The 8795-nt window shown below is 43.6% G+C and overlaps 1 protein-coding gene across 1 annotated transcript in view; it reads left to right on the top strand.

Moving 5' to 3' along the window:
- Positions 1–681: 681 nt before the first annotated feature.
- The window catches only part of lrfn5a (leucine rich repeat and fibronectin type III domain containing 5a), a 51521-nt gene continuing 43407 nt past the window's right edge, over positions 682–8795 (top strand). Inside the window, exon 1 of the mRNA XM_053632989.1 lies at positions 682–2698. The gene's annotated coding sequence lies outside the window, so the exon portion shown is untranslated. The remainder of the gene's footprint in view (positions 2699–8795) is intronic.

Genomic DNA, 8795 nt, shown 5'->3' with positions numbered 1-8795 from the left:
CAGTGCAGAAGGACAAAAAAACGTCGTAAATAAGAAACACAAGGTCCTGCTGTAACAAGAACACGTTCTCTTCACACACACACACACACACTGTGAATCATTCACCGAGTAGTAGGCTGAACGCATGGTGCGGTCATGATATTATTCTTTACGCCGTAAACATGAACACGTGAAAAGAGAAAAGCAGGAAGTAGCGTTCATTCGGCATTGTTCAACACGTTTATTCGACTCCACGTGAGCGAGTAATGATCACGTTCATCCTGTACGGTTTTACAACAAAAATGGCTCAGGAATTCACATATGTTACCACCCCGACGTGTTTGATTCCTCTTACACCGCACCCGTTCGCCGAAAACGCCGATTTTTAATTCGTTAAAGAGCGACACGTCGCACCTTTTTATCCGCTTATACTTACAAGTTACTTCCTGTTCTCGTTTACGTCGTTCCCTCACCGTTTCCATTTACTGACCGTTACAACGCGCGGACACCGGAGCCTCCTTCCGTAAACGTCAAATACACACGTTTCTCCTCGCGGAAAACGTCACCATTTCAACGATTTTGCGTATTTTTCTTTGTTGAACACGAACGTTTTTAAAAACAACAACATCTGTTTAGTTAGATTACGTGGAGCGTCCGCTGTACACGTCCCTGTGAATGAGCTGTTACTATAGAAACGATAACGTATCAGAACGAGCGTGTAGATTATAAATAAACCTGCGATTCATGTTACGGCCGGAACGACAGTCCGGATCGTTGCGTACGCCGTCATACAAACATATCGCACATGTTCTGACCAATCAGATTGGAGAATTCAATCCACTACGCCGTGGTGTAAGACGAACAAGCAAAACATTACAGTTTTTTACGTCTGACACTGGAGACTCCTTACATATATGTTGAATATTAAATATGAACTCTTTATACCTTGAAAACCTATTTAAAGTACGTAACTGCACCAGTTTCAGTTTTACTGATCTCCACTTCCAGGGGTTCATCATCACAGCCTCACAAAATGGCCGCCCTGGACTTCATTTCCCATCAGCCTCTTCACACTACTCTACAGCTGAATCACATGACCCTGTCCCATGCTAGTGCTGTTCTGATTGCACTCACCTGTGCTGTGTTTCTCTTTGATTAGTGGATCTGTTTGAAGGCCTGCTGAGTCTGGGTTCGGTGGTTAAGGTGCTCTTGTGGCCAGGGTTCTCGAAATTCTAGATTTGTGTTACTCTGTTAACTACTGCACGTGCACGATACACATTAAAGGCGTGATTATGTATACCAGTGGACTTTTATTTCTGAGGGTGTACATGTCCCTGTGAATGAACGGTTACTATAGAAACCATGGTTTATTATTGATATAGCTGTTGTAAATTATTTCTTTTATTTGTAAGTGAATGTTATACTCTTTTTGTTTCTCAGCGCGCGCGTGCGTGCGTGCCTTAATCTGCAGGAATCCAGATTAAATACGACGAGACACACACAGTCACTCTGAACCAATCCAGGACTCTTCTACTTCTTGCAGAAGACAAACAAAAGCGTCTCTTCTCCACTGTTTCAGTTTTTTTTTTTTTTAGGGGCGTTTGTAGATGTGCTGAATTTGTGCACGCGAATTTCGGTCTCTCTCTCTCGCGCGCGCGCGCGCGTTTACGGGCTTGCTTGCTTGCTTGTTTGTACGCACGCGCTTGCTTTTTTTTGTATAACAAACACCTATAGCACATATATAAGATTTCTAAATATTTCTTCTCGGAACTGGAGAGAAGATGGTGAGGAAGAAATTGGTGATGTTTGTCAGTTGAGGAACGCGGATGAAGGAAAGACGCAGCGATCCGCGGCGGCGTGCGTGTTTGTGTGCACGCGCCGGAGCCCGTCTGCGCGCACGTGCGTGCGCGTGGACCAAACTCGAGTCCGCGCGGAGAGCGGCAGAAGCGGAGCGCCGGGAGGAAGCGTATATGCGCTCGAGCAAGAGATCCCAGGTTTTTACCCCCCCACCTCCCCTCATCGGCTCTCATCCGGTTCTAATGGTGGGGAGCTGTACATGTATGCTCGTGCGTTATTTAAAAAAAAATCCTCGTGCATCCTTACATCCATCTTCTTCACCATCTTCTCGAGAGGAATGTAGAGGGGATGTAACTCTCTCTCTTTCTCGCTTTCTCTCTCTCTCTCTCTCTCTCTCCTGAGATTGAGGCATGATCTAATCCGGATCCTGGTCTTCTGGACGGAGGAAAGACGTGAAGGGAAATCTTTTTGCGCGCGCTAAATTTCATCTGAAGCATGTGGAGGTTATAATGCGTTATAATGCAGGGGTGTTCGTATCATGCAACTTGATATAATGGAGTTTTTTTTTCCATGAGTATGTTTTCTGCTGCACCAAATGGAGAAGCTTTTCCACTCTCACACCTTCTTCTTCTTGAGGAGCATCACGGGATTTTGACTTTTTTGGATTTCTGATTATTTTTTTTATTATTATTTAATTTTTTTTTTCTTTTCAAAAGGGCGGATTCGTAGTTAAATTTTTTTGTGTGTGTGCTCGGAGTGAAGGATATGTTCTGCTGCTTTATCGGATGCTCCAGCAAAATGGTTTTAGGATCGGACCGGATGGAGGAGAAGCGAGCAGCAGGAGGAAATCCGACATGTGAGGAGATCGAGCTGCTCTGACCCTAACCGATCTCCTGAGCAGAGCTGACATTACTGATCTAAGGTAAAGTTCATGCATGTTTATTAGATCATTTATCATTTATAATATTGATTCGGGGACACAGAGCGCGTGCCTTGTGGTGTGTGTGTGTGTGGTTTGGGTTTGGAGCTGTCCGGTTAGTCATGATGTGCTGTGATGCATGATGATATCCCTTTTTAAAATCTGGGGTGCTGCACGGTTCTGATAAACGACTAGAGGTCTAAAGGTGTGTGTGTGTGTGTGTGTCGTTAACGCAGCACCTTCTCATCTACAGCCTCACCCCGTGCTGAAATCCGTATCAGCAAAATGTACATGTGCACCCTGATCTCATATTCCTCTGCTGTTCTGTGTGTGTGTGTGTGTGTGTGTGTGTGTGTGTGTGGTTTCTTGGCAGAGGTCCAGAACGATCATATAGTCATCTACTCTCTTCACCTCCATAGAAGACATGTGTGGGTTTCACCAGCGGTGTGGTTCACTCCAGAGACACCATCGCCTGTCTCAATTAGAGAAGTGTGTGTGAGAGAGGGAGAGAGAGAGAGAGAGAGAGAGATAATTAGCAAGATGGAGAAATGAACCAAAGATACCTAGCGATGGTGATGTGGAAAATGGAAAGAGAGGATGAATGAGATGATGATGAGAAAATTATGTTCAGGATTCATTAGTGCATGAGATGGATGGATGGATGGATGGACAGCATAATGCAGATCTGCCACCTGCAGTCGAAATCCCTCGTCTTCCTCACTCCCACTCAGTTTAATGTGATCAAATCCAAATAATAATGATTTATTTTTATTCAAGAGGCCGGAGAATGATCCGCTCAGACGCTGAACGTCTCGTCAAGACGGTGAAGGTTGTCTCAGTTTGGTGTGAAGTTCTTGGCCTGAAGAAGTGCAGTGCCTCTTCACTTGGCTGGTGGTGCTGTAATGCAGTTTACGCTGCAGCTGCATGCAGTGTGTGTGTGTGTGTGTGTGTGTGTATATGTGTGTGTATATGTGTGTGTGTAACCATACCACACTAGTGTGTGTTTGAAAATTCCCAACAGATTGATTGATTAAATCTGTTTCTTATACGTTGCATTTGATTCCATCACCTGAGGTGGAACGTCTCGGGAATATCCTGCATGGTGTAAAGATTATCCGACCCCGCCCCCCCCCCCCCCCCCCCGCCGGCTCACGTCAAATCTTTTCCGAAAATACAACCTTCTTATTTTTTTTAATTAAACAAAAGGAATTGCTTCAGTGCATCTAACCGGAGCTCGCCAGCAGATGACCATGGCTGTTACACATGACCGGTTAGCAAGATTAGCCACATTGCTAATGTTAGCACAGCTGGGTATCACTGCATGTGGTGTGTAGAATCAGTTGGAGTGGAGCTTGTAGTAGTAATAATAATAAAAACGAATTAAAAACCCTCCATCCTCACTGTTTTGTTGCAGTTCACAGCGTATTAACGTTTCTGCTTCCATAGAAACTGATTCCAAAAATGACCCCATAAAAAAAACGTCTAAATCAGGGGTGTCCGATCTTATCCGGAAAGGGCCGGCGTGGGTGCAGGTTTTCATTCCAACCATCTAGAAGCCACACCTGAGTCTATTGAAAGCCAAGATCAACTGATTACACAGGTGGAATAAGGCGTGGCTCCTGCTCGGTTGGAATGAAAACCCGCACCCACACTGGAACTTTCCGGATAAGATCGGACACCCCTGGTCGAAGTGCACCAAGAGCTAAATGCTAAATCCCTGAGAAGTTCTAGGTATTAAGAAGAAAATAATGAGCGGTAATTTTGGAAAAGAATTAGAACCTGTAAAGGTTCATTGGTTGTTGAACCCATAACGTTTACGGTTAATACACACACACTTTAAATAAGATATAAAAAGAAGGGGAAGGGGTGCTTGAAGCGTTCTTTAAGGGTTAATTGGATAATTAAACGTCCTTAGCATTTGAAAAGAGCGCTAATTGGAAGCGTTTCAAATAGGAAAACACTTTGTTCTAGTTCCCCCCAGAGAGTGCAGCTGTTATCATAGTGAGCGATTGATGAAAACACGCAAACGAGAAGGACGTTGTGTTTGTGTTCTTTTTGGTTTTGTTTTCTGCGTTAACGGATCAAATGTGAAGTATGTTGAAGCATGAGCTGCGGGTTGGGAACCCGGGTTTTACCCAGGGTTGAAATGTGTCTGAAAGTGAAATGATTACTGATCCGTTCAGGCGTTATTGGATTATTCGTGTACGTATGCATTTGCTATGACTTGGATGGCTTTATCCTAGGATAAATAAATACGCCTTAATCGTGTTTCTGCTCGTTCTCGCCGAGCCGGAAACGCGCCGAGTGTTGCTGTGGGACAAACAGGGCGGAGATGCAGGATGTAGGGCTTCAATTTCGCCTTCAGCGGCAGTTATTTCTCTTCAGACACTCAGACGGCGACTTTAATGTGCACCATTTCCTGTTTGGCAGCAAATGATACAGATCATCAATAAAATCACCAGCATTACCAGCACATGGCAATAAACTGTACTGTTTAACATAGTTTAGTGCTGGAGAAAGAGTGTGTGTTTTAACTAGGCTTAACCACCTACTGTGTGTGTGGGTGTGTTTTAACTAGGCTTAACCTTCTACTGTGTGTGTGTGTGTGTGTTAGATAGAAAAATGACTGACTAATTCATTGATTTGTGCCCTTTCGCTGTATAAATTCACGTTCGGATGGTTTATTAGTGTATGGAATTGCTTATTGATGGCGTGTTTATTGTGTTTGCTGTACGCTTGCCGCAGTTTGGCTTCGAGGGGAACTACTTCATTATTTTTCACTTCCAGCTCCACAGACACGACAATCAAGCTTGACGTGACGCGATGCAAACGAACTTTATTTAACCTTCGTGATCGTTTGGGACCACTAGGGGCTCGAGACGAACAGGTTAAAGCAAAGCAAGCAGAGGATGTTAATATTTCACACGCAGGGACCGCCGTGTGAGCCGGAGTGCTCATTATTAATGAATCGGCCGCCATTAGAGAACTGAGAGAGAGTTGTTTACTCGTCTTATCAAGCAGATCTGCACTGGCATCATCATCGCCATCAGGACTGGTTTCTGGTGGGGGGTTTAGGTAACATGGTACTTCTCTTTTGTTCTACATTTGGCACTCGGAGAGATAACGTTGCTTGAAACGCCTCGGTATTGGAGGAGATCAGACTTCAGGTGCTTCATCATTAGACTTCATCATGCCTACTTAAAGCATTTACACTGCGTTCACTACAGTCTCTCTTGTCGCTTGTATTTTGTCTCGTGTGTGCGCTGTCCAGTGGATTACCAGATTAGCATAGCAGGCTATCTCTACAAGCTACATACACTCGCCAGAAGCACTAACGATCTCTGCTACTTCCTTCCAAGCATTATTTTTTCTTCATAACGTCTCTAAACGCGTTTAACGATAGGGTATGATGAAACCGCAGTTATACATTTTTTTTTTTTCTTCCATTTTTTTTTCAAACATTTTTCAAACAGTAAAAGGAAACTAATTGAAAGTAGGAACTAAAGTTGTGACTGGGGAACTGAAGAAATGTTGCACCACATGAGCCACGGGATCGGACTGAGGGGTCGCAGGGTTGAGCACGCAGAGACGTCATTATGAACCGAATGGCATTAAAATGGCTGCCGTTATATCTAGCTTAACATTAACGTCATAGCCTGTGCTCTGCACATGAACATACCACCATTATGATTGTTGCTATGGTTACATCTCATTCTGTTTTTCTATCACTTTTAATCAAGCATCGTAGCCTATAAATAATCAGCTATGGTGATGATGAAGCATAAACACGGCGCCGTTTTTTATTTTTTATTATTTTTTATAATGCTTGTAGGCATAGTTAGGCATGGTCATATGAAATATGGTACAAATGATCTAGCATTTAAAAAAATTATATATATATGGAAGTTCAATGATACGTTTATTTAACGATATGCGAAATCGATGCACATGCGTATTGTGCCGTCATTATTCCGTGTGTTGAAATAGTAACATATTTTTGGCTCTGAACTCTGAAATCTTGTTGTTTTTATGATTGGTATTTACATAGCTCTCCATAACTGTTATTAGGAGTCATCAAAAGCTCACATCATCATACATCACTTGGATTAAGTGCGTGTGTATCCTGCAGCGTTTTGCAGATGCAGCATGACCTGAATCCTTTGTGGGCTATTTTAGAGAATGAAAGGACAGAGTCAGGGTTTTAGAGCTCAGCAAGCACTTTAAGTTTAGCAGGAAGTTGAACGAGAGAGAGAGAGAGAGCGAGAGCGAGTTATGTACCCCTACACTGTGACTGACAGCACAGGGGCCACTCCCCCTACACTGAGCCTGACAAAGTCAAACGCCAAACCTTTTTTTAATGAGGCTTACAGAATGGAGTACAGAGGCCACACCTCCCTCACCATGACAGGTGCAGAGGCCACACCACCTTCACTAGAACTGAAAGTATAGTAGCCATGCCTTCTGAACTAGGATGGGTGCAGAGGCCACAGCTTTTTCACTAACATTGACAGCACAGAGACCACACCTCCTCAACTATGACTGGTGCAGAGACCAGACCTTCTTCACTAGAACTGACAACATGGAGGCCACACCTCTTTTTCCTGTGATGTGTGCAGAGTCCATGCCTCCTTCATTACTCCATGTCTTCCTTACTAAGGTTGACAGGCAAACACTTCCTTCACCAGCTCTGACAGCAGAGAAGCCACACCTCCTTCAGAGGAACTGACATGTGCACAGGTCATGCCTTCTTCATGGGAACAGTTGCAGTGATCACACCTTCACCACAACGGCAAGTTCAGAGACCACACCTCTTTTGGTAGAATTGATGACATCATTTTTTTGTGACTGGTGCAGAGGCCACACCTCCTTCATTGACTGAGACTGATAACGCAGATGCCACACCTCCTTTACGTTGACAGGTGCAATGATCACACCCACTTGACTCGAATTTAATCCTCGAAGCTGTACCTTCTTAAGTAGGACTGAGCTACGTGGCAAAAATATCACTTGGATTACATGAAAACATTTTTCTTCCTGCGTATCACATTATTTCGTTTTGTATGAAATAAATTTAAAAAATGGCAAAACATGAGCCCCATATTTGAGAAATCCACCAAAGCATTTAATTTTCCTTTAACGTTTCATTTCTTTTAACCAAAAAAAGGGTTTAATAAACAACAGGAGTAAAATTTTAATATCGACGGTATTGGGGCATTGCCCGGCACTGTTTGTTGCCCTGAACATGGTAAATGGTGTATTTTGGAGTGTTGGCATCACAGGTGGGATGAAATGGTGCAGTAAACAGCAGGGTATCTGTCTGTGATAATGAGCTGTCAGCGGTGAGCTCTGATCTCGACGCCCCGCCAGTGCGAACTGTGGGAAAGTGACAGCTGTGGATAGAAATAGACACTGTGTATAAAGGCCAATGAGGTTGTAATGTAATTAGACGTGTCTGTGAGTGTGTTCTGTCCATTTGCGTGTGTGTGTTCCGTGTCCTGTGCCCTCTGTATAGACAGGGTTGAAGAAAAAATGAGTGCTTTCCTTCAGCAGGGTTTAACACGGGCTGCATGAGAAAAGTTTTGTAACTACAGACAGGCAATATCATGAAAATGTATGTGGCGTCATGTATCGCAGTATCGTTATCTAAAAACTCACCTGAGCCTGTAACTATGGTGGACAGAACACAGGATCTGGAGTAGAGTAAAATAGAATTTACAGTTGAATACTGTAGGCGATTTAATGTGAAATGCGAATCAATGCATATGCCATCATGTATGGACTGTCATTATTGTCGTGTTGAAGTAGTTGTAACACCAAATTTTTGATTCTGAACTCAGTTAAAAGTTGTGATTATGACTGGGGTTTATGTCTCCGTCCACAAATGTGTTATTAAGTGGATTAACTCATTAATTCAACTGGAAATGACAAGTACACAGGCCACGCCTCATTTATTAGTACTAATATAGTCCCTGGAACATAGTTAATGGGTCACCCGGGACTGACAGGTAGAGAGACCACACCTCCTACACTGGGACTGACGGGTAGAGAGGCCATACCTCTTTCACTTGGACTGATAGTTAGGCAGGCCACACCTCCTCCA

Source organism: Ictalurus furcatus, chromosome 9 (genome assembly GCF_023375685.1).
Source record: "Ictalurus furcatus strain D&B chromosome 9, Billie_1.0, whole genome shotgun sequence".
Classification (NCBI taxonomy): Eukaryota; Metazoa; Chordata; class Actinopteri; order Siluriformes; family Ictaluridae; genus Ictalurus; species Ictalurus furcatus.
Note: the sequence above shows the minus strand (reverse complement) of the source record. Positions and strands in the feature narration are given on the sequence as shown.